The sequence below is a fragment of the Pelodiscus sinensis genome, unplaced genomic scaffold, assembly GCF_049634645.1.
Source record: "Pelodiscus sinensis isolate JC-2024 unplaced genomic scaffold, ASM4963464v1 ctg36, whole genome shotgun sequence".
Classification (NCBI taxonomy): domain Eukaryota; kingdom Metazoa; phylum Chordata; order Testudines; family Trionychidae; genus Pelodiscus; species Pelodiscus sinensis.
In genome coordinates, this window is record NW_027465931.1 from 657,825 (window position 1) to 681,604 (window position 23,780).

Sequence of the window (23,780 nt, forward strand, 5' to 3'; positions counted from 1 at the left end):
TCAGCAGCGTGGCTCAGTGCTTCTGTTCTTGGAGCTCTGGTGTTATCAGTGGTCAGTGCAGGTAACGCAGCCTGCTCCTGCTGCAGATCTCGCTGTTATGCACAAAGACCGACCACAGGCACCGTCTGGTGACAGAGGCACTTGGCCAGGTTTATAGCTGTGTAGTCACAGATCTAGTGCCCTGGATTTGCGGTTACGCGTGCACCAACTCAAGTGCTCCAGGATGAGGAGCAATTCAGTCAGTAAGTCTCTGTTGTCCCTTCGGCCATGCAAAGGGGGTAAGGCCAGGCACCCCAATATTTATAGCCTAAAATAAACTTGTCTGGTTTCGGACATTTGTTTGCTCCCTCCCCTTGTACCTAGTACCTTGAACCGAAAAATATTAGAGGAGACACTGTTGAGCATCCACTGAGGATGCGCTCGGTGAGGCTAATCTTCGTGTTTTACCTCATCCCCGTTGCAGGGTTCCAGACCAAGGAGGATATCTACTGCCTCGCTTTAGCAAAGGCCCTGTACACTGTGCCCACGCCAGTGACTGCTGGGTTTTATGCACCATGGGGACATTGCAAAAACCTGCTCTTACACAAAATCAAGGGTGAGTACTGCCCCGGGGAACGTAAGACGGGGAAGGAACCTTGTGGGGTTGGGGATTAGTGGATGACAACCATCTCCAAAGAGCCAGAGCCACCCGTACTCATTTGCCGATTATGCAATCGCATAGGGGACCTGAAAATTTGGAGCAGCACTGGGTTTTCATGTCCACTCCACCCACCTGCCTCTTCCTATCCATGGTCTGTGGCTCTGCTTCCTCCAGCAGCAGAAGTTCTAGAAGATCTAGTTAATTTACAAGTGACAAAGTCTGCTCGAGCTACTGGCAGAACATCGACGACATGGTAATGAAGCCATTTAACAGGCATTTGCCAACCTCTGCTAAATGTTTGCTGAATTTACTGTGAGAGTCGACAGGACCTTAGTTTAAAATGTGTTTGTTTATTAGTGTGTGGATGAGGGTTATAAAATCACATCGCTAAAAATTCAACATCCATCTGGGCTGCTGTTGGGCAGATGGGCACCAGTTTAATAGAACGGTGTAGGATCCCATCAATCCTAAGGATGGCTTTGCCAAGAGCTACCCATTCTTGATTGCTTCCCAGAAGGGAGGGATTGTGAAGCTGGAAGACCCTTCAGGAGGAGAGATTTAAGGCACTGCCAGGTACCTAACATATCTTCCTCTTTTATCTCAGAGAACATGGAAAACGAATCGAAGAAGAAAGACCAGGAGGAATTTCAGCGGACGCAGAAGATGCAGCGTGACAACACTGGCCGGGATCTACTCAAGCTCCTGTTACTCATGATCTTCTACCGCCCGGTCCTGACGGAGCAGCAGAAGTGGAGAAGGAACGTGAAACACGTCTTCATCCATTTCAGCGCCTGGGAGTACGCGGGCTGCGACCAGCTCTGGGCAGGCCTCATTACCACACTGTGCGACGGCATCGAAAGCCACTTTGGTCTCCTACCCATGAGCATTTACAGGACCATAGACAGGAAATGTAGCATCATCGAAAGACCAGGGGATCAGGAATGGGTTAGCAAGAAGTTCCTCTTCCTCCCGCTGTGGGTGGCTGTGATCCTTTTGATCATGGTAGCTATTGGGGTGGGTGGTCTCCTCCTAGTGTTTGGGATCCCCATCGGGGATGCCTCGGGAGACGCCATAGCTGTCGTGGAAGGCATTGGGGTGACGGCTGTCAGCGTCTCTGCAGCAGCTGCCATACGGCTCACTATCACAGTGGTACGAAACATTATCGTCACCCAGAAGAGCCAGCTGGAGAGACAGATGAACCAGACGGCTCTCAGCGCACAGCTGGGCTTCATGAGCTGCGTGAAAAGCGAAGTCAGGACAATCACTGGGGGTACGTCTACACTACAGCGCTAGTTCGAACTAACTTAGTTCGAATTAGTTAATTCGAACTAAGCTAGTTCGAACTAGCGCATCTAGAACTAAAAACTAGTTCGAACTAGCGTTTTGCTAGTTCGAACTAGCGCGTCCACACTGATTGGACGCAGGGGGGCATTTAAGGGCAGCTGAAACCGGTTCTGGCAGGGCATCAGGTCAGCAGTTGCTTTGTGTGGCTGCTGTCTGAGGCTATCTGAGGCTCGTGCTTAAAGGGACCCCCCTGGACAGCCGGTTCTCAGCTTTTCCTGCTTGCTTGCCAACCTCGCCGAGGGACAGCAAAGCGTCGGTCTCTGTGCCCGTCTGTGTCGGTGCTTCCCTTCGGGGGGGACCGCCGCAGGTGGCAACATGGAGCCACGGCTCGCCCTGCACCTTCTGGTGCACTTTCTGGACTTGCTGCTGCAAGCCTGCCAGCAATGGCTCGAGGCTGCCTGGCACCACCTGGGGAACGTCAGCCCCCTGCCTCTCCGCCTGGCCGCCCTGGGGGCCGTGGAGGAGCCGCGGCGGTGCCCCGGCACCGGCGTGCCCCGCCGCATCTGGCGTCTGGACACCAGCAGCGACTGGTGGGACCGCATCGTCCTGGAGCGCTGGGACGACCGACAGTGGACCCAGAACTTTAGGATGAGGAGGGACACCTTCCTGGAGCTCTGCGAGTGGCTCGCCCCTGCCCTGCAAAGAAGGGACACTCGCATGAGGCCCGCCATCCCCCTCCAGAAGCGGGTGGCCATCGCCCTCTGGAAGCTCTCCACGCCGGACAGCTACCGATCCGTCGGGAACCAGTTCGGCGTGGGGAGATCCACTGTCGGAGCAGTGCTCATGCAGGTACGGCGCTCGTCGGCCACCGAGCCGGGGGGGAGGGGGGCTGCGAGGAGGGGATGGGCCGCCCCAGGGACAAAGGGGGGGGCGGGAGGAGGCGAAAGCGCCCCGCACCGGAGGGGTCGGGCTGTCCCGGCCGTACTACACGCCGCCAGGGGGGTTGCTTCCGGGAGTGGGGCCCGGGGCACTGCCAGGGCACGCACGCTCCCAGCCACCCGGGCGCCCCACTGATTGACGCTTTGCTGTGTCTCTCTCCGCAGGTGGTCAAGGCCATCAACCGGGTGCTGCTCCGCAGGGTGGTCCGCCTCGCCGACCCGGATGCCGTCATCCGGGGATTCGGCGCCCTCGGCTTCCCCAACTGCGGGGGGGCCATCGACGGGACGCACATCCCCATCCGTGCCCCGGAACACCAGGCGTCCCGGTACGTGAACCGCAAGGGGTACTTCTCCGTCATCCTGCAGGCCATGTGTGACCACCGGGGACAGTTCACGGACATAAATGTGGGCTGGTCCGGCAAAGCACACGACGCACGGGTGTACCGCAACTCCTCCGTGTGCCAGCGGCTGCAGGACGGGACCTTCTTCCCCGACCGCCACATCAGGGTCGGGGACGTGGACATGCCCGTCTGCCTGGTGGGGGATGCCGCCTACCCACTGCAGCCGTGGCTCATGAAGCCCTACACGGGGCACCTCAATCCCTCCCGCCAGGCCTTCAATAACAGGCTGAGCAGGGCCCGCATCGTGGTGGAGGGGGCCTTCGGGCGACTGAAAGCCCGCTTTCGATGCCTCCTCACCCGTCTGGACCTGGCCGAGCACAACATCCCTCCCGTGGTGGCGGCATGTTGTGTGCTCCACAATTTGTGTGAGCGGAAGGGGGAGGCTTTCCTGCCAGCCTGGATGGCTGAGGCTGACCGCATGGCTGGACACTACGGTCAGCCCCGCACCGCCGCCGTCCGGGAAGCCCAGCGGGGGGCCATCCGGATCCGGGAAGCCCTGCGGGAGAGCTTCCAGGTGGAGGAGGAGGAGGACTGACCTCTCCCTGCATGCCCCACCGGGGCCTTCTTCCACCCTACCCCCCCCTTCCCCTTTCCCCTCCCTACCTACTGTCAAATAAAGACACCTGTTTTTCCAACAAAAACGTCTGTTTATTTCACAGAACTGGGGTGGGGGAGGGAGGAATGAAGGTGGGAGAAGGGAGGGGGAAACCTGGGACGAGGGAGCTGGAAGGGGAGGGGAGGGAAGGGAGGAAGGGAAAGGAAAGCTCAGGGGTGGGAGTCTGGCTGCCTCTCCCGTCTCGCCACACTGCGGGTCCGGGGGCGTCGGTGGGGAATGGTTGTGGAGGGGGGGGCAGAGAGGACAGGGGGTGTGGAGGAAGCAGGAGCGGAAGAAGGAGGAGCAGGGGGAGCAGGGGGAGCAAGAGGGGGAGCAAGAGGGGGAGCAGGGGGAGCAAGAGGGGGAGCAAGAGGGGGAGCAGGGGGAGCAAGAGGGGGAGCAAGAGGGGGAGCAGGGGGAGGAGGAAACGGGAAGCGGTCCAGCAGGCTCTGGAGGTGGCCTCGCAGGGCACGGCCCTGCTCCTCCAGGGCCTCCAGACTCCTCTGGCGCAGCCTGAGGTCCTCCTGGACCCAGTGGTCCTGGAGACGGAGCTGTCGGTCCAGGAACCGGAGATGCCGCCTCTGGTAGTCCTCCTGGTTCCTGGCTGACCTGCTTGCCCGGGCGCGGGCGGCTGCTGCAGGCGGTGTGGTGCGCCCTGCAGGCCCCGGTGCTGCAGCTGTGGTGCAAGAAGACCAGCGGTCAATGACCCCAGGGGCCCAGGTGTGTGAAACCCAGCTCCCCTCTGCAAGGCCAGGGCCCCTGCAGGATCCCCAGCTGCTGCTCCGTGGTGGGCAAGGCCCAGGCGCACGGTCCCGGGGCTCCCTCTCGCCCCAGCCCCCCGTACACATAAGGGGAACACGAGGGTACTCACAGGTGGACGCCTCCCCGGCCTCTGATGATGCAGGCGAGCGGCTCTGTGGGGTGCCTCGGGGGTCCCGGGTCCTGGGAAGGCTGGCGGCAGGCTCCTGGCTCTCAGAGCCCTCTTCCTCCTCCTCGGTGTCCAGGAGCGGTCCCTCTGCCCCAGGGTCAATCACGTCCCGGGGGGCAGGGACGGCATGAGGCCCCAGGATGCGGTCCAGGGCATGGAAGTGGGGGCAGGCCTCCGGGTCAGCCCCTGGCAGGCAGGCCCGGGAGTAGGACTGCCGCAAGTCCTTAATTTTGCAGCGCACCTGCTCCCGGCTGCGCTGGTGGCCCCTGGCGGCCAGACTGGCAGCCATGCATCCATAGACGGCCGCGTTCCGGTGGCTAGTGCGGAGATCGTGGACATTGGAGGCTTCCCCCCAAACCTCGATGAGGTCCACGATCTCCGCACTTGACCAGGCGGGCGCCCGCCTTTTGCGCCCCCGGGCAGGGTCCCGGGAGCCGCCAGGCTGGTCGTGGGGAGCAGTGGAGGGCTGGGAACCCTCGGATGGCTGGCTCATCCTGTGGCAGGTGCAGGCTGTGCAGGCACGGGTGCTTGCAGCCTTGCAACTGGCACAAAGTGAGTAGCCAGCCCGTGGCCCTTTAAGGGCTCCGGGGCCGGGAGGGGGGCAATAGAGTTTCCCTGGTGTTGGCCAGAGTGGCCACCAGGGAAACCTGGGAAGCCTTAGCCTCCCACTAGTTCGAACTAAAGGGCTACACAGCCCTTAGTTCGAACTAGCTAGTTCGAACTAGGCGTTAGTCCTCGTAAAATGAGGTTTACCTAGTTCGAACTAAGCGCTCCGTTACTTCGAATTAAGTTCGAACTAACGGACCGCTAGTGTAGCGCCTAGGAAAGTTAGTTCGAACTAACGTCCGTTAGTTCGAACTAACTTTCTAGTGTAGACATACCCTGGGTTCCTGCAGTACATGGAGATCTTCCAGCGGCGGAAGCTGCGGGTGGTGCTGGAGATCACCCACTTGGATACATGCAGCCCTGACAAGGTGGTGGGCGTCCTTGATGCCATGAACATCCTCCTCTCAGACGATGACGCCCCTTTCATCTCCATCCTGGCTGTTGACTCCAGCATCATTGTCGACTGCGTGGAAAGCTCCAAGTATATGAGAGGTATGGCCAACAACGGCTACGAGTTCTTAAACCGCATCGTCACCCTGCCCTTCTCTGTCCCTCGGATGGACTGCGACACCAAGCGGAGGCTGATCAGGAATATCATCGCGCGCAAGGAGCAGCTAGAGGCAGAGGTCGGCTTCCGGCAGGATGGCAAGATGGAAGCCAGCTCTGACTTCCTCAACATCTCTCGCTACCATTCGGCCAACCACGATGCCCAGAATCCACTTGCAGAGGACAGCCAGATACCTCTCATGGTTGGAACCCCAGCGCTGGGAACCGGCAGCTGCGGGAAAGGTATCCGAGCCAAAGACCTCATTCAAGATGCTTTTGACTACCTCCTGGATGACGCCTTGAAGGAATTCATGACAGACAACGTGGTGCAGATGCGGCGCATCGTGAACACCGTCACCATCACCATCAGGCTGCTGGCGAGTAACATCCCCAAGGATGAAGTGTGTCCGAAGAAGGTGGTGGAATGGGTGCTCCTTGCCAACCAGTGGCCGTGCCGTCTGAGCTGGCTCTTGCAGTGCATCGAGGATGAGGAGCAGAGGAGTCGAATGGGCAGCTGCCATGGAAGCCCGCTCCGCCCCGACATGTCTCTGTGGGAGGTCTACGAGAAGTACATGGAAGAGCTGGACATGCTGAAAGGCCAGATGGAAAAGCTGCTGGAACTGGACCAGGATCCCGAGCTGTTCCACACTTTCCTGTGCGGCAGGTTTCGGGTGGAGGAGGCCCTCTTCTACCTCCCCTTCACGGTCAATTTGGACCCATCCCTGAAAAGACAGATGGAGCTGCAACGTGGCAGCCACAGACTGAAACGGACAAAGAAATTCGACAAGCTCAGCGCCTGCACTCTGCTGGGTATGACGGTGGAGGATGTCTGCCGAGAGGTGGGTCACCCTTGGGTTTCCTTCCTTCGAGCAGGGCCAGCTGTCGATAGAATGTCCATGCCTCTTCATCGCAAGGAGCATGTCATTCATGTGACAGCAGCTGCCCACAGATGATGGCTACAGGCAGAGCCATCTTTGCAAATCGTGGGGCCCTGAATAATTGAGGGCCCTTCTGCAGGATTGCCTTGGCCTTTTCCCCTCATGCAGCTTCTGCTGGAGGTCTGGTCGTTCCTACTACCTCCCTACCCCAAGCAGGGCTCAGGAACTAGAGCAGAGTTGCAGATCCTCTCTGCTTGCTAGCTTGCTGCTGCTGCTGATTTGAACCCCGTAGCAGATTTGAACCTAGGCCCTCTAGGAGTGTGTCTAAACTACATGGCTCCGTCGACGGAGCCATGTAGATGAGGCTGATTGGCAGAGGGAAATGAAGCTGCGATTTAAATAATCGTGGCTTCATTTAAATTTAAATGGCTGCCGCGCTCTCCCGACCAGCTGATGATCAGCTGTTTGTCGGCAGATCGGGGCAGTCTGGACGCTTCCCCGTCGACGTGAAAGCCCTTTGTCGACCTCCCCGGTAAACCTCATCCCACGAGGCATCAGGGGGAGGTCGACAAAGGGCTTTCATGTCGACGGGAGCGTCCACACTGCCCCGATCTGCCGACAAACAGCTGATCATCAGCTGGTCGGCAGAGCGCGGCAGCCATTTAAATTTAAATGAAGCCGCGATTATTTAAATCGCGGCTTCATTTCCCTCTGCCGATCAGCCTCATCTACATGGCTCCATCGACGGAGCCATGTAGTTTAGACACACCCCTAGAGGCCTCGACAGCTGGAGCCATGAAGGCAGCTGGCTCCCAGCTTAGGATGTAGAGCTCCCTTGTTCTTATCTCTGGCTGTAAGAGGTCCAATTGCCACACGAAGGGACAGTGAACCACACACACTAGGTGTGTGGATTACACTGCCAGCTGAGAGGAGCACGTGGGGGAGGGCGAAGGGAAAAGCCCTGCAGCAGACAGGACACAGCGTCCCCAGAGACGAACCGGCAGAGGCATATCCTCAGACATACAAGAACACATGGCTGCTGCATTGGGGAACTCAAAAATTTGGTGCCCAAATTTTCCGGTGCCCTATGCAGCTACATATTTCCCATGGGCCTAGGGACAGCCCTGACTATGGGCCCCAGAGCTGGGAGAAAACTGTCCCACATAACTGGTGCATAACTGGAGGGAGAGGAGCGAGAACTAGTGGGGGTAGGATGTTGAGGGGAACAGGCGGTGTGGGATGGGGGCTTTCGGGGAAGGCACAGTGTGGGTTTGAGGCCTCAGGAGTAGGGGGGGCACATGAGGGGGAATGGGCAGAGTGAGGATGAGGGGGAAAGGGTGATGTAGGGGGCAAGGCCACAGTCCGGGCTCTGCTAGTTCCCCCACTTTCTGCTGCTCCTGACTCTTGGTTTGCACAAAAAAATTCTGCTTGGAACAACTCGGTTCCTTGCAGCTCTTTCCTCCAACCCCCGAAGCCATTGGCTGGCTCTCCCCGGGTTCATCCTTTACGCTCTGAAGTGACTTGGGTCGGTTTTAAGACTGGGAGACCCGTAGCTGTCTGTTATGCACTCCAGAGAGAAGCGAGGCAAAAACATAAATACTCTTGCTGGAGGCCTGCAGCGTAATACCCCTTATCCAGAATAACACACAAGAACCCTGAGGCTATGTCTACACTGCTAGCTTTTGCCTGCAAAGAGCATGCTAATGAGTGCCAAGAAGTTGCTAACGAGTGCTTCATTAGCATACTCTCTGCCTGCAAAGGCCCGCAGTGTAGATATAGCCTTAGGTCGAGAGGCCCAACTCCACCCCCGTCAGGCTGACTGCATGCTTCCCTCCAGCCTACAAGCAGGGTCAGGAAACCTTCCCTCTTCATTTCAACACACCCCTCCAGTGGTCCCTGCATTGCTAGCTTTTGCCTGCAGAGAGCATGCTATTTCCCCTGCCGTGCCAACTTGCTCAGCGGTGCCCCTAACAGAATCCAAGCACACGGCAGTGGGGTGTGCAGGGTACCATACCTGGCCCCACAGCCGGCCGGCCCGCCTTGTTTGCTAGAATCTGAGCAAGCCCAGACAGGTTCCTCTCGGGAGCTATAGCGGACCCTTCCTAAAAACGTGTTTGGCGACATGTTCAGTAGATGCACGGCACTAACGGGTGCTCCCACTTCTCTTCCAGATGGACACAATCGGCTTGAAGGAGGAAAACGTCCCGCTGTACAAACAGAGGCTCAGGGACCATAATCTCAACGGGCGCGCGCTGGTCTACAGTGACAACACTGAAATCAAAGAGGCCCTGCACATGAGTCTTGGCGAATGGACCCTCTTTAGCATCCATTTCCTTGGAGTGTTTCCCCCGGCGAATTTGGCCTCTTCTGTGGTGTCCCCCGTCCCGTTCCACGTCAGGCCAGAGGCTCTGAAGAACATGGTTGCCTTAAGAGAGACTGTGGCGAGAGGGAGCAAGCTCTCTCTGAACAGCTCCAGGGAAGATCTTTGGGAAAAGAGATAACTCTGAATCCTGAACACAGAGGTGAAAGTGCCCTGGTGCGCAGCTCCAGCAAGAACTGCAAAGACCTGGGCTGCAAGAGGACAGTACCTGTGAGAAACTGTAAAGTTACTTTCACGGCCGCCTGTACAAAACCAGAAGCAAGATCGGGGCTTTCGCCCACAATGTACCTCCCTGCGTCTCCAGTGACATCGCACGGATGAATCATAGAATCCTAGAGTTGGAAAAGACCTCAGGAGTCATCAAGTCCAGCCCTCTGCCCAAGGCAGGACCAACCCCAACTCAATCATCCCAGCCAGGGCTTTGTCAAACGGAGACTTAAAAACCTCTAGGGATGGAGACTCCACCACCTCCCTAGGGAACCCAGCCCAGTGCTTCCCCACCCTCCTAGGGAAATAGTTTTTCTTAATATCCAACCTAGACCTCCCCCGCTGTAACCTGAGACCACTGTTCCGTGTTCTGCCATCCCTCACTACTGAGAACAGCCTCTCTCCATCCTCTTTGGAACCTCCCTTCAGGAAGTTGAAGGCTGCTATCAAATCCCCCCTCACTCTTTGCTTCTGCAGGCTAAACAAACCCAAATCCCCCAGTTTCTCCTCATAGGTCATGTGCTCCATACCCCGAATCATTTTGGTCAAGCTCCCCTGGACCCCCTCCAATGCGTCCCCATCCTTCCTGTAGTTGGGGGCCCAGAACTGGACGCAATACTCCAGATGTGGCCTCACCAGAGCCGAATAAAGGGGAATAATCACTTCTCTGGATCTGCTGGCAATGCTCCTCCTAAAGCACCCTAATATGCCATTAACCTTCTTGGCTACAAGGCCACCCTGTTGACTCATCTCCGGCTTCTCATCCACTGTAATCCCCAGGTCCTTTTCTGCTGAACTGCTGCTTAGCCAGTCGGTCCCCAGCCTGTAACAATGCTTGAAGCAATCAGATGACAAGAGAAGAATTAAGGATCCGGGGGGAGGAGGGGGGAACTGTACTGGGTCTGAGGGATTTGGGGCACATTCATGTCAACGGGGCTGGTGACAGACGTTGTCGGGCCCTGGGTAATGTATGGGAGGGGGTCGGCTCTAGACCCCCTCAAAGGGGCAAAGCTAAAGGTAGGAGGGGCAAGGCGAGGGCCAATCAGGCCTTAGCGCCACCCACCCTGCACCAGACAGAGCTCTAGGATTGATTTCATTTGCCCGGGTCTCTGGCAGTGGCGGCTGCCATAATAGTCGATACAGTGACCCAGAGGCCTGGACCCTTTTAAATCATCAGCTCCCGAGACAACTGCCCCCTTTGCCTCTCCCCCTCCCCATCCGTGGCCCCTGTCTGTGGGGCTTCAGACCCTGGTGGTCAAAGTATTTTGGTCTGGTTAGTACAGCAGGGGACAGGGAGTTGGGACATACGGGTCCTATTCCTAGCGCTGCCACTGGCTTGCTGTGTTTTTGAACAAGCTGCTCCTCCTTTTTGGGACTCAGTTGCCTCTGTAGTAAGTTGCGGGTTGGTAACATAAAATCAGCAGGCCCGAATAAAGGCCGGTAACATAAAAACAGCAACAGGCCTGAAATCTAGGAAGCAAGACTTTGGCTCAGTGGAACCGCAGGCAGGAAAGAGAAATAGTATAAGCCAGATCAAGCATAAAGGTCCAGGCACAGGTACCAAGCACATTTATAGAATCCTAGGGCTGGAAGAGACCTCAGGAGTCAACAAAAAATCCTCATTAAAAAAAAATTGTTTGGTGTTCCTCGGTCTTAAAAAGTTTAAGAAACACTCGTCTAGACAGTACTGGGTCCTGCCATGAGGGCAGGGGACTGGACTCGACCTCTCGAGGTCCCTTCCTGCCAGCTACATGTGGCAATGAAACGGTAACTCGAACTAAGTCCTTAGTTCGAATTAACTGTTACATCTCATTCTATAGCTGCGCGGCTAGTGGAAGTTCAAAATGGCGACCGGACGGGAACATGCAAATAAAGCCTGGGCTATTTAAATCCCGGGCTTCATTTACAACTCCGGTTGCCTGCTTTGCCTACCTAGCTCAAATTAACGAGCTAATGTAGACATACCCTTATTGACTAATTGAGTAGTCGATGGAAATTCCACCAACTACTGGATTAGCTGATTAAGCGCAATTTAACATCCCTCGGTTGAGCTACCACATATGTTTTAGAAAGACATCCAATCTTTATGGCTTGTGTGTAGTTCAACGCATTAAATTCCAAGCAGGTTGCTGAAGTTTCTTTTTTTCATCATGATTGGCAATTTGACCAGCCTTATACAGTAATGGATCTTTACCATTCCTCTGATTTCTTTTGTTCCCGATATATTTAAACATTTCCTAATTATCCTTTATGTTACTGGTTATAGATTTTTTCCCCCAATTTTAGCTTCTCCTATCAACTGTTTGCTTTTTCATAACTCGCATCCTCCCTTTTTTCCCATTTGCTTTATATTTTTTTCTTGTGGTGTTTATGACAAAAACTAAAACATAGGACATAAACTTTGAGTCCTATTTATAGTACTTTAGGTTGGTTTAATGGAAAAATGGGTTGATACAGAGTAAATTGGAGTTCAAAATAACCCTTTCTCGGGCAATTTTTCTCTCGAAAGCCTCACCTTTTTCAGCCTCCTTCCACTAACTTCTGATTTTAAATGTCTGGATTGTTAGACATGTGCTCAGGAAACCTTACCTGTCACTAAACATAGATTTTGTTTGTGTTAATTATAGATATGAATGGAGCTAGTTAATGCCTGTTGTAAGATTCCAGTGGAGCCAAAGAAAGTAAACAAGTAACTAATTTGGGTCAATCTTTCTACTTGACAGTCCCTAGGAATCTACCGTTTCAACATTTCCTGGGAACAGAAACACAAGTTAGAACAGTGATAGAAATGTAGCCGTGTTAGTCTGGTGTAGCTGAAACGAAATACAGGACTATGTAGCACTTTAAAGACTAACAAGATGGTTTATTAGATGATGAGCTTTCGTGGGCCAGACCCACTTCCTCAGATCAAATAGTGGATCTGAGGAAGTGGGTCTGGCCCACGAAAGCTCATCATCTAATAAATCATCTTGTTAGTCTTTAAAGTGCTACACAGTCCTGTATTTTGTTACAAGTTAAAACACTCATTAATTTTGGCTTCATTCAGCTTTCCCTTCGAACAAATTAAAAACATAGTTGATAAGTGGCAAAGTTGGTGCATGGGAGTGAAGGACACGTTAGCTCATTATGCCTACACAGGGGGATGTCACACTGGTCTGACCAGTTCCAAGGACAGTTGGGCTGCCATAGAAAGGGATGCAGAGCTGCTCTTCAGGAGCTCCATGGATTAGACCTATACTGCTGTTGAAGGAATTGGGGCTCTCAAATAAAAGAAGTCCCTTGCCTTAGAATCATAGAATCCCAGGGCTGGAAGAGACCTCAGGAGTCATCGAGTGCAGCCCCCTGCCCAAAAGCAGGACCAATCCCAACTCAATCATCCCAACCAGGTCTGTGTCAAATCAGGACTTAAAAACCTCTAGGGATGGAGATTCCACCATCTCCCTAGTTAGCCCATTCCAGTGCTTCCCCATTCTCTTAGGGAAAGAGTTTTTCCTAATATCCAACCTACACCTCCCCCACTGCACCTTGAGACCATCACTCCTCGTTCTGCCATCGTCACCACTGTGAACAGCCTCTCTCCATCCTCTTTGGAACCTCCCTTCAGATAGTTAAAGGCTGCTATCAAATCCCCCGTCATTCTTCTGCAGACTAAACAAGCCCAACTCCCTCAGCCTCTCCTAAGTCATGTGCTCCAGCCTCCTAATAATTTTTGTTGCCCTCCACTGGACCCTCTCCAATGCGTCCACATCCTTCCTGTAGTGGGGGGCCCAGAACTGGACACAATACTCCAGACGTGGCCTCACCACATCCCAATAAAGGGGAATAATCACTTCCCTAGATCTGCTGGCAATGTTCCTCCTAATGCACCCTAATATGCCATTAGCCTTCTTGGCTACAACGGCACACTGTTGACTCATATCCAGCTTCTCATCCACTGTAACCCCCAGGTCCTTTTCTGCAGAACTGCTACTTAGCCAGTCGGTCCCAGCCTATAACAATTCTTGGGATTCTTCCATTCAAGTGCAGGACTCTGCACTTGTCCTTGTTGAACCTCATCAGATTTCTTTTGGCCCAATCCTCCAATATGTCTTGGACACTCTGCACAATATACCCTACCGTCCAATGTATCTACCTTTCCCCCTAGCTTGGTGACATAGGCAAACTTGCTGAGGGTGCAATCCATCCCCTCATCCAGTCATTAATAAAGATGTTGAACAAAACCGACCGTAGAACCGGTCTTTGAGGTACTCTGCTTGAAACTGACCGCCAGTCCGACATCGAGCTGTTGATCACTACCCATTGAGCCCAACAGTCTAGCCCAATTTCTATCCATCTTACAGTCCATTAATCCAATCCATACTTCCTTAACTTGCTGGCAAGAATAAGTCCAGGTATATCACATCCACTGAATTCCCCATGTCCACAGAGCCAGTTACCTCGTCATAGAAAGCAATCAGGTTGGTCAAGCATGACTTGCCCTTGGTGAATCCATGCTGACTGCTCCTGATCCCTTTCCTTATTCTAAGTGCTTCAAAATGGATTCCTTGAGGATCCCCTCCATGATTTTTCCGGGGAGTGAGGTAAGGCTGACCGGTCTGTAGTTCTGTGGATTGTCCTAAGGAACATCTTGGTACCATTTACCTCCCACAAATAAAGTACATACCGACCTATGTTCAGGACCAGGTCAAAGTTGACAGCATAACAGATAGTAAGTTGACAGTATGAAGACTAGGAAGTAAGCCCCCTTCTGCAAGGTAAGGGACGGTAACCAGGTAACAGGGGGTAGCAACCTGATACATCAGGAATGTATAAAAGTTCACCTCAAATGGTGTTCACCAGCTGACTGTGTGGGGGCACTGGATGGTGCTCAGTGGGTGTTAGGACATTGCCACGGCTTCCATAAAGTGTAGCGGCGCAGCGCTGAGTCTGTTCGCTGGCAACTATTATTGCATGTTGTTACGCAAAAAATCTGCTTGGGCGATTTCGAATCTTATCTGGTTTGTGGTCTCTGGGGACTCTGGGCACGGAGACCACATCCAGCGATAGTGACTCAGCTCTGCAACTTTAGCGAAGAGCCAGGTGGCTTGTACCTCATGCAGTAGAGAAGGCTCCAGACTTACAAACCAGGTAACAGAACTTTTGCATTCTCCTCCAGCAGCAGGCGCTCCGACACAGCTGGACTGAGTACAACACCTGCAAATAACCCAGTTAGTTAATGCAAGCATAAAGAGAGGCAGCCTGGCCAGATGTAACCATTCATTAACTTCCAGGCCAGAGAGGGCCATTGTGATCTTCAGTCTAGCCTGGCATCCTATGAGGTGCACACAGGCCCTTCTCTTCCACTTGTTTAAACAGAGGCACCCTGGGGCACCTTAAAGACTAACACGTGTATTTGGGCATCCGCTTCCAGGGGTAAAAAACACTTGGACCTGCTTTTCCTCCGCAACAGCTGATGCCCAAATAAATCTTCAAGGTGCCACAGGACTCCTTGTTAGTAATGACTGTTGGGGTTGCCCCTCTAAGGCTATGTCTACACTGCAGGCTTTTTGCACAAGAACAGCTGTTCTTGCGCAAAAACTTGCAGAGTGTCTACACTGCGTGCGTGTTTTTGCACAAGTATTACAGTACAGCATCAGCAAACAGGGCTTCTTCCGGAAGAGTTATTCCTCTCCCCACGAGGAATAAGCCCTCTTGCACAAGAGCTCTTCCAGAAGGCGGCAGTGTAGACAGGCAACATGAATTTCTTGCGCAAAAAACCCCTACGGCTAAAATGGCCATCAGAGCTTTCTTGTGCAAGAGAGTGTCGACACTGCCATGGATGCTCTTGTGCAAAAGCACATCTCTTCTGCAAAAGCACATGGCAGTGTGGACGCGCTCGTATGGAAGACCTTTTGCACAAGAACTCTTCTGCAAAACAGTTCTTGTGCAAGAAGCCTGCAGTGTAGACAGAGCCCACGAGTTTCAGAGGGGTAGCTGAGTGAGTCTGTAACAGGAAAAACTTAAAACACAACATATAGTCACCTTAAAGATTAACAAACCGTGTCAATGGGATCATGAGCTTTCCTGGGCATAGCCCACTTCTTCAGACGACTGGAGTGTTGTATGTCCAGAACCAAAATGAACAGGGGAGGAAAAAATGGGAGGGGCGAAAAAAGGAGGCAGGGGGTATGTAAATATCACAGGGAAAACCCAGCTGGTATGTAACAGGCACCACTGATAAGAGTTGTTGGGAATTTCCCAGGAACCGATCGGGGTTTCTTAGGAACAAGTTTAAAAAGGGGTGAGAATCGGGGTGAACTGGGTGGATGCCTGGGTGAGGGTTGGGTCGAACAACGCAGGGAGGGAAAAGCAGGAGCGTGGGGCGTGAGGGCAGGTGAGCGCTGCGGTGAAAGCCACGTGCGCAGGCCGGGCCGGGCCCCTCTCTCCTCCAGCTGACTTGCAACTTCCACTGCCGGCCCACGTGGCCCTCGAAGGGCGGAGCTTCCCCTTTCCTGCGCCCGCCCCTGGGGCCCTCCAGCCAATGGGAAGCGAGGGCTAATGTTGCTGGTGTTTCAACATTCGGAGCCGGCTGGCACAGCTGCTGCCGCGGGCCCGGGAGCTGCGAGCAGGCAGGAGGCGGAGGTATGGGGCGGGGGGCGGTGACTCCTGGCCCCCCAGCGCAGGGGGGTCCAGGTCCGGGTCCGTCCGGGGTTACCAGGCCGCGCACTCCCCTCGCTCTTGGAGGCGACGCTGGTGCCAGTGTCTGCTTCAATGCGACCCTACAATAACAAGCCCCAATCGGCCGAGTCGCTGCTTGTTTCACCTCGTGTCCCCCTGCGCTGCAGAAATCCTGCCTCTGCTGGGCCATCCCCGAGACACGGGGTTGCCCCTGGATTGTAAGCAAGCTGCCCCCTTCTCCCCCATGCTCCCCATTCCCTGAATATCGGTCCTGCCCCCGCAGCCTGCACAAATCTTCATCCTTTAGGACCAAATAGGAAGGGGAGGGGGCGAGGGATTATTTTCTTTATTCCCACCCCCCCTAACGGAAGGAGCTGTTCTCTGTGTCTGTGTTTACAAACCAAGGAACGTGTTTCTCCCTGGTTTGGGTTGGGGTTTTTTTTTTGCCTGTTTCTTGACAAGATTGATTGAAATGTTGGTCTGACTAGAGCAGTCCCCAAGTTTAGCGCCCTGCCCTGAAGCAGGACAAAGTCAACCAAGACCTACGGGTTTGTCTAACCCTGTCTAATTCTTTCTTCCCACCCATGCTTCCCCAGATGGGATCAGACAGGCTGTACACAGCGGGTGTTTAAGTCTCAGCTTGACAAAGCCCTGGCCGGGTTGATTTAGTTGGGATTGGTCCTGCCTAGAGCAGGGGGCTGGATTTGATGACCTTCTGAGGCCTCTTCCAGCTCTATGATTCTATGATTCCCTCCCCTTTCCTTCACCATCATTAATATCCTTTTGCAGTGAGTTCCAGAGGTTGATTATACACTTCAAAATACGGCCGTTTTAACTAGAGCTGGAAGGAAGTTTCCAGAGGGGATGTTTTTCCATTGGAAAATGCAGATTTTAGTGACCTTTTGTTTGGAAGGGGAAAACTCCACCATTTCAGAACATTAAAATGTAGTTTTCCATTCCTGAAATGACTCTTTGTTTGGTCTCTTTAAAGTTTATCTTCCGTAATCCACCGTACTACATTTAAAAAAAGTCAAAATCTAAACAAAACGTGAATTTATTTGCAGAACTGTGTGTGATCAGGAAAAAAAAGTCAAAATCCTGGAATTTCTAGTCCCAGTTCAACCCTACTTTTAGCCACCTTGGTGCCAGGGATGTAAAATCTCATTTAATTAGCTAACCAGTTAAACAATATGTTGAACCAGTTAACCGATTAAATGGGACACGTAGGACGTGTTAAAGATGGGCTTGGAGCAGCCCCCACACCTACCCCCGTGGCACACTGCTGTGACTGCTGAGCAACCCTACCCGTGGCGTGCCAGAGTGCCCTCTGCCTATGGCTGGTGGAGGGCTGCTCCAGCCCCCTCTGGTTAACCATAACCGGCTTACTGGTTAACCATTCACTTCCAAACTTGGTGTCCCCACTGCTAACATTAGGACAGTGGTCCCCAACACGGTGCCCGCATTTGTATGCGCCCGCCAAGTGCTCAGGGCTGGCCTGGCCCCGGGCACGTGGCGCATGTGAGGTGCCGGAGCTGGCCCCGGGCGCATGGTGCACAGTGAGCGCCGGCCCCGGGGGTGCCGCGGATTGGCTGCCGCGCTATGGCCACGTGGCGCATGGGGGGAGCACAGGCCCCGGGCGCGCGGCACTTGGAGAGCGCCGGCCCCGGGCGCGCGGTGCTTGGGGGGGGGAGAGTGTCAGCGCCAGCGCAGGCCCTGGGCGCGTGGCGCTTGCAGAGTGCGCCGGCCCCGGGCGCGCGGTGCTTGGGGGGAGAGCGCCGGTCCCGGGCGCGCGGCGCTTATCGGGGGGCCCGGCCCTGGGCGTGCGGTGCTTGGGGGGGGGGCGGCCCTGGGAATGTGGCTATGGGGGGGCCCCGCCCGGCAATGTGGCTATGGGGGGGTCCCCGCCCCCAGGTGCACAATGGGGGTCCCCACGCCAGGGCGCCCTGCGGGCAAACGGCCACGCCCCTTGGCGCCGGGCAACCTCAAATGGTTGGGGACCACTGCATTAGGAGAAGCCGTTGGCTGCCTCCCCTGCCCCGCCCCATTCCTTCTTTGACATTCCCCTGCTCCCATGGGGGTCACGCTGCCCCCCTTTGAGAGCTGATGCTGAAAAGTGCTGGGAAAGCTCGGGGCGATTATCTGCCTGACCCCGGTGAATAGGAGCTGCCAAAGGCCCTGAAGTGTGACAGACCCTGGAGCTGTGACCGGCCCTTTCACCCAGCAGGATGTGCCGAATGCCCCAGAGGACCAAGGGATGGTGGGCGTGGCACTTCAAGCACACCTTGATTTTCTTCTGTCAGGGCTGGGGCATCGGACCGTCCAGGCTGGGTTCCTGTGATTTCCCGCGCGTGCTGGGCGGATGGTTTCCTGTCCAGTGCAGACCGCTGCTGGTGCGGGACCTCTGCATATAAACGCTGGGTAAGTCCTGGTGGGTTTTTAATGGGCACTGCCATGTGGTTTGGTAACTCAGGGTGCCCCTGTATAAAACTATGGGACACCAACATCTTGAATACTGTGTACAGATGTGGTCTCCTCACCTCAAAACAGATATTTTGGCCTTGGAAAGGGTTCAGAAAAGGGCAACTAACATGATTAGGGGTTTGAAACGGGTCCCATATGAAGAGAGGTTAAAGCGATGGGACTTTTCAGTTTAGAAAAGAGGAGATTGAGGGGGGATATGATAGAGGTCTATAAAAACATGAGTGGTGTGGAGAGGGTGAATCAAGAAAAGTGATTTATTAGTTCCCATAATAGAAGAACTAGAGGACACCAAATGAAGTTAATGGGTAGCAGGTTTAAAACTAATAAAAGAAAGTTCTTCTTCACACAGCGTGTAGTCAACCTGTGGAACTCCTTGCCAGAGGAGACTGTGAAGGCTAGGACTATAACAGGATTTAAAGAGAAGCTAGATAATTTCACGGAGGTTAGGTCCATAAAAGGCCATTAGCCAGGAGATAGAAATAGTGTCCCTGGCCTCTGTTTGTGGAAGGCTGGAGAAGGATGGCAGGAGACAAATCGCTTGATCATTGTCTTTGGTCAACCCTCTTTGGGGCACCTGGTGCTGGCCACTGTCAGCAGACAGGCTACCCAGTACTGCCGTTCTTATGTTAGGGTTCTTGGTTGGGGCACAGGGCAGAGCCCATCGGTTCAGAGCTGCTAAGAGCAGAGTTATTTGCACTTACGTCCCAGCCAGACTCCCTCGTATCCCTTAACACAGGGCTGGGGGGATCCTTTTTTGGGTCGGGGGCCACAGAGAAATCCGTCGGGCCTTGTAGGAGTTGGGCGGCAGGAGTGGAGCTTAGTGCCTACGGGGCCAAGGGAAACAGAGAGGGCACCATGTCCACAGGGCCGGGGTGCCATTTTCCCTAGGGCCTCCGGGGGGGTGGGGGGGGGGAGTGTGTCTATGGTCTAGGAGCCAGGGCCCACCAAAGATGAATCCGACCCAGGCTCTGGTACATCTCTGCAGCGCTGCCGGCCGGTTCCCCCACCTCTTGGTCCTCAACCCAACTAGACCCGCTTCCCGACGGCTGGTTGCCCCCCGGCCAGCCCCGCTCCCTCCAGCCCCCTCCCAGCCAGCCCTGCTTCCCGGCGGCCGGTTCCCCCCCACCCCCTCTCCTCCAGCCAGTCCCGCGCCCCCCCCCCCCCCCCCCGGCCCCTGCTGTTCGGTATTTTTTTTAAACCATCTGGTAACCCTAGCAGGTGTGGGTGAAAAGGGCACAGAACTGCCTGTACAGGCGCGTCTGGGAATGAGATGCTGCTCTAACATCTCCGCCTCTGTTCACTTCCAGCCCCTGCCTCGTGGCGCTGGCCCCCCCGTGGCCTGGGAGGGCTCCCCAGGCGCACCATGGCCCGGCATAGCAAGCTGCAGAAGCACGTCCTGAGCCTATACAGGCAGTTCCTGCGCACCGGCCGGGAGAAGCCGGGATTCCTGCCTCGCATCCAGGCAGAGTTCCGGAAGAACGCCAGCATCCCCCGGGCCGACGTGATGCACATCGAGTATCTGCTCCGCCGTGGCCAGAGGCAGCTGGCGCAGCTCCGAGACGCGAACACCAAACAGATGGGTACCTTTGTCCAAGCCAAACCGGAGGAGCAGTGACCCCTGCTGGTTGGCGCAAGCGTCTGTCTTGTACTGGGATGGTTGGGGGTGAATTCACAGATCAGCCTTCCTGGTTCTCACATCCCTGTGCACCCCTCGTGTCCAAACACAGGTGCCTGGCTTGGCATTTGGTGAGCTAAGGTGTCTTTATTGGCAGCCAAGCTTTTAAACAGTTCAGGTGTGGATGGGTGATCTGGAGGAGATGCTCTTGTTTCCAGGACCTGGTACACAATTCATTCTACCCCTGCTGGCTCCTCTCTTCGGGTATGTCTACACTACAGCGCTAGTTCGAACTAAGCTAATTCGAACTAACGCGTCTAGAACTAAAAACTAGTTTTGCTAATTCGAACTAGCAAGTCCACATTGAGTGGACTCTGAACAGGGCTTAAGGATGGCCGGAAGCAGTGCCAGCAGGGCATCAGAGGAGGACTTAGAGCGTGGAGATGCAGTCTCAGGCTAGCCGAGGGCTGCGCTTAAAGGGTCCCGACCCCCACCCCGGACAGACAGTTCTAAGGGGTGCCCCGCTTGAAAACCAGTCCTGGCTTGGAGTGCCCGGAGTACCCACACTGGGCACATCACACCACTCAGCCATCAGCCCGGCTGCACTTGCCGCAGGCTGCCATCTGGGGAGAGGGGGTAATTGGGGGGCTGCAGGAGAGCTTCCACCCCCAGAAGCCTGCAGAGCCAGCCCAGTCCTCCCCATCGGGGGCTCGTACCCCATTCCTCCCTCACCTCCTTCCACTTACCCTTCCCTAGCCCCCCTTCTTCTTGATGTACAAAATAAAGATAACGTTTCTTCCAACATTGACTCTGTCTTTATTGAACAAAACTGGGGGAGACTGGGAAAAGGAGGTGGGAGAGGGGAAGATTAAGGCTGGGAGAGGGGAGGGCAACTAACATGATAAGGGGTTGGGAACAGGTCCCAGATGAAGAGAGGCTACAGAGACTGGGACTGTTCAGCTTAGAAAAGAGGAGACGGAGGGGGGACAGGATAGAGGTCTCTAAAAGCAGGGGTTGGGTGGAGAGGGTGCATTCAGAAAAGTTCTTCCTGAGTTGCCATAAAGAAGGACTAGAGGACACCAAAGGAAAGGACTGGGTAGCAGGCTTGAAACTAGTAAGAGAAAGTTGTTCTTCTTGACAAAGCAAATAGTTAACCGGTGGAACTCCTTGCTGCAGGAGGCTGTGAAGGCTACAACTAGAACAGAGTTTAAAGGGAAGTGAGATCAAGTCATGGAGGTTGGGTCCATGGAGTAGTCTTAGCCAGGGGGTAGGAGTGGTGTCCCTGCCCAAAGTTTGTGCAAGGCTGGAGAGGGATGGCACGAGACAAATGGCTTGGTCACTGTCTTTGGTCCATCCCCTCCACGGTCCCTAGGGTTGGCCGCTGTCGGCAGACAGGCTACTGGGCTAGATGGACCTTTGGTCTGACCCAGGACGGCCATTGTAAGCTCAGGGCTCAGGGTCGGGGGTCTCAGTGGACCCCCTTGATTTTCATGCAAACCTGCTCCTGGGTGGCCAGGCTGGCAGCTCTCCTGCCCTAGATGGCCACTTTCCTGTGCCTAGTGCGGAGATCGTGGACGAGGTCCACGATGTCCGCACTAGCCCAGGAATGTACCCGCCTCTTGCGGTCCCGGGCAAGCTTCCGGGAGCCGCCAGCCTGGTCCCGGGAAGAGGGGGTGGGCTGGGGGACATCGGGTGGGTGGCTCTGTGCCGTGCCAGGTGCAGGGTCTGCTGGCTGGGTGCTAGCAGGCTTGCACCTGGCACGGGCACCGTAGCCAGCCCGTGCCCCTTTAAGGGGTCCGGGGCCGGGAGGGGGGCATAGAGTTTCCCTGGTGTTGGCCAGAGTGGCCACCAGGGAAACCTGGGGAGGGCTAGCCTCCCACTCGTTCGAATTAAGGGGCTACACAGCCCTTAATTCGAACTAGTAAGTTCGAACTAGGCTTAAGCCTCGTAAAATGAGGTTTTCCTAGTTCGAACTAAGCGCTCCGCTAGTTCGATTCAAATTCGAACTAGCGGAGCGCTAGTGTAGCGGCTATGAATGTTAGTTCGAACTAACGTCCGTTAGTTCGAACTAACATTGTAGTGTAGACATACCCTTCCATCCTTAGCCAAAGAGGAACAAGCCAGTTAGCCCAGGGAAATAAAAGAAAGGGAGAGCGGTGACGGAAAACCCTGTGTCTGTCATTTTTTCAAATGATCTATCTTGCCTAAAAGCCTGTCAGGGATTGGGCTCTGTTGCAGGAGGTGCTGGCGAAACACTCCGTGGATTTGGGTGCTACAATTCCTGAGTGTCGTCCGCCTTCCTGCCCCCTCCCCCCACCGAAGCGCTTTGGAAGGCTCACAAAGGACAGAGACCTGCCTTTTGAAAATCCGACTCCCCACCGGTGTCTCAAGACAGGCGGCTCTCTCTCGCCAAAAACGGAGGCAGCAGCGTGGGATGACAGGCAGCCAGGTCGCAAGGGGAGGTGCTTTTTAGACCAGTTCCCTCCTGGCACTCCGTACTGCTGCCTCTGTATCAGAGGCAGCAGCACAAGCTGGCAGCAGCCCTTGCCTGGGGGCTGGGTCTGAGCTTCTGGACCTGGTGCAAACTGGAACTGAGCGAGGCTGCCTGCCTGCCTGGCTCCTAACACACTGTAAATGCAGAGCCGCAGAGGGGGTAGGTCCCACACCCAGCGCGAGCCAGGACTGAGACAGCTGGCCTCTGGGGACTATCGAAAAGTCAAGTAACCGATAAGAAATCATGAGGTTAATTGACTACTCAGTGAATATCTAACGTCCCTAATCCCTTTTCATAGTTCCCCTCTGGACTCTCTCTCCTAAAGCATGGCCCTGAGATCTGGACACAGTGCTCCAGCTGAGGCCTCCTCCGTGCCAAATAGCTAGGAGAGTGACCTCCCATGTCTGCCGTACGTCTCCTACCACGCCCCAGGGCTATGCCCTCTTACTGAAGGGCTTTGTGTCTGAGATCGCTTCTCTCCTAGGCTACGTCTACACAACGAGTTTTTTTGGCAACAAATATGCTAACGAGGGACTCTATGACACGCAATGTCATTTGCATATTTTCTGCCGATCCGTTTTTGTGCTCGGGGTTTGTGCGCAAAACCAAGCCATGTGGATGTTTACTTTTTGTGCAAAAAAACCCCTTTTCCCACAAGATCCCTATGCCTGCAAAAAGGCCGACCGATCTTGTGCAAAAAGGGGCTTTTGCCTAAAAAGAAAACATCCACATGGCTTGTTTTTGCGTGTTCTTGCGAAAAAACTTGTGGCGCATCTACACTCTACGTGTGTTCTTGCAGAAGTAAATTTGCAGTAAAGCATCAGAGAACAGGGCTCCTTGCACAGGAGTTATTCCTCTCCCGACGATGACTAAGCCCCCTTTGTGCAAGAGCTGTTGTGCAAGAAGGCAGCGTGGACGGGCACCAGGGGCTTCTTGAGCAAGACACTTTTATGGCTAAAATGACCATCAGAGCTTTCTTGCACAAGAGAGCGTTCACACTGCCATGGACGCTCTTGTGCAAAAGCCCATGGCAGGGTGGAGGCACTCTTGCACGAGACCTTTTGCGCAAGAACTCCGGCGTGAAACAGCTCTCGTGCAAGAAGCCTGCAGTGTAGGGCAGGGAGCAGCCT

The 23,780-nt window shown here is 54.7% G+C and overlaps 1 long non-coding RNA gene across 1 annotated transcript in view; it reads right to left on the reverse strand.

Moving 5' to 3' along the window:
• The window catches only part of LOC142825140 (uncharacterized), a 238,094-nt gene that overhangs the window by 69,947 nt on the left and 144,367 nt on the right, over positions 1-23,780 (reverse strand). The window lies entirely within an intron of this gene.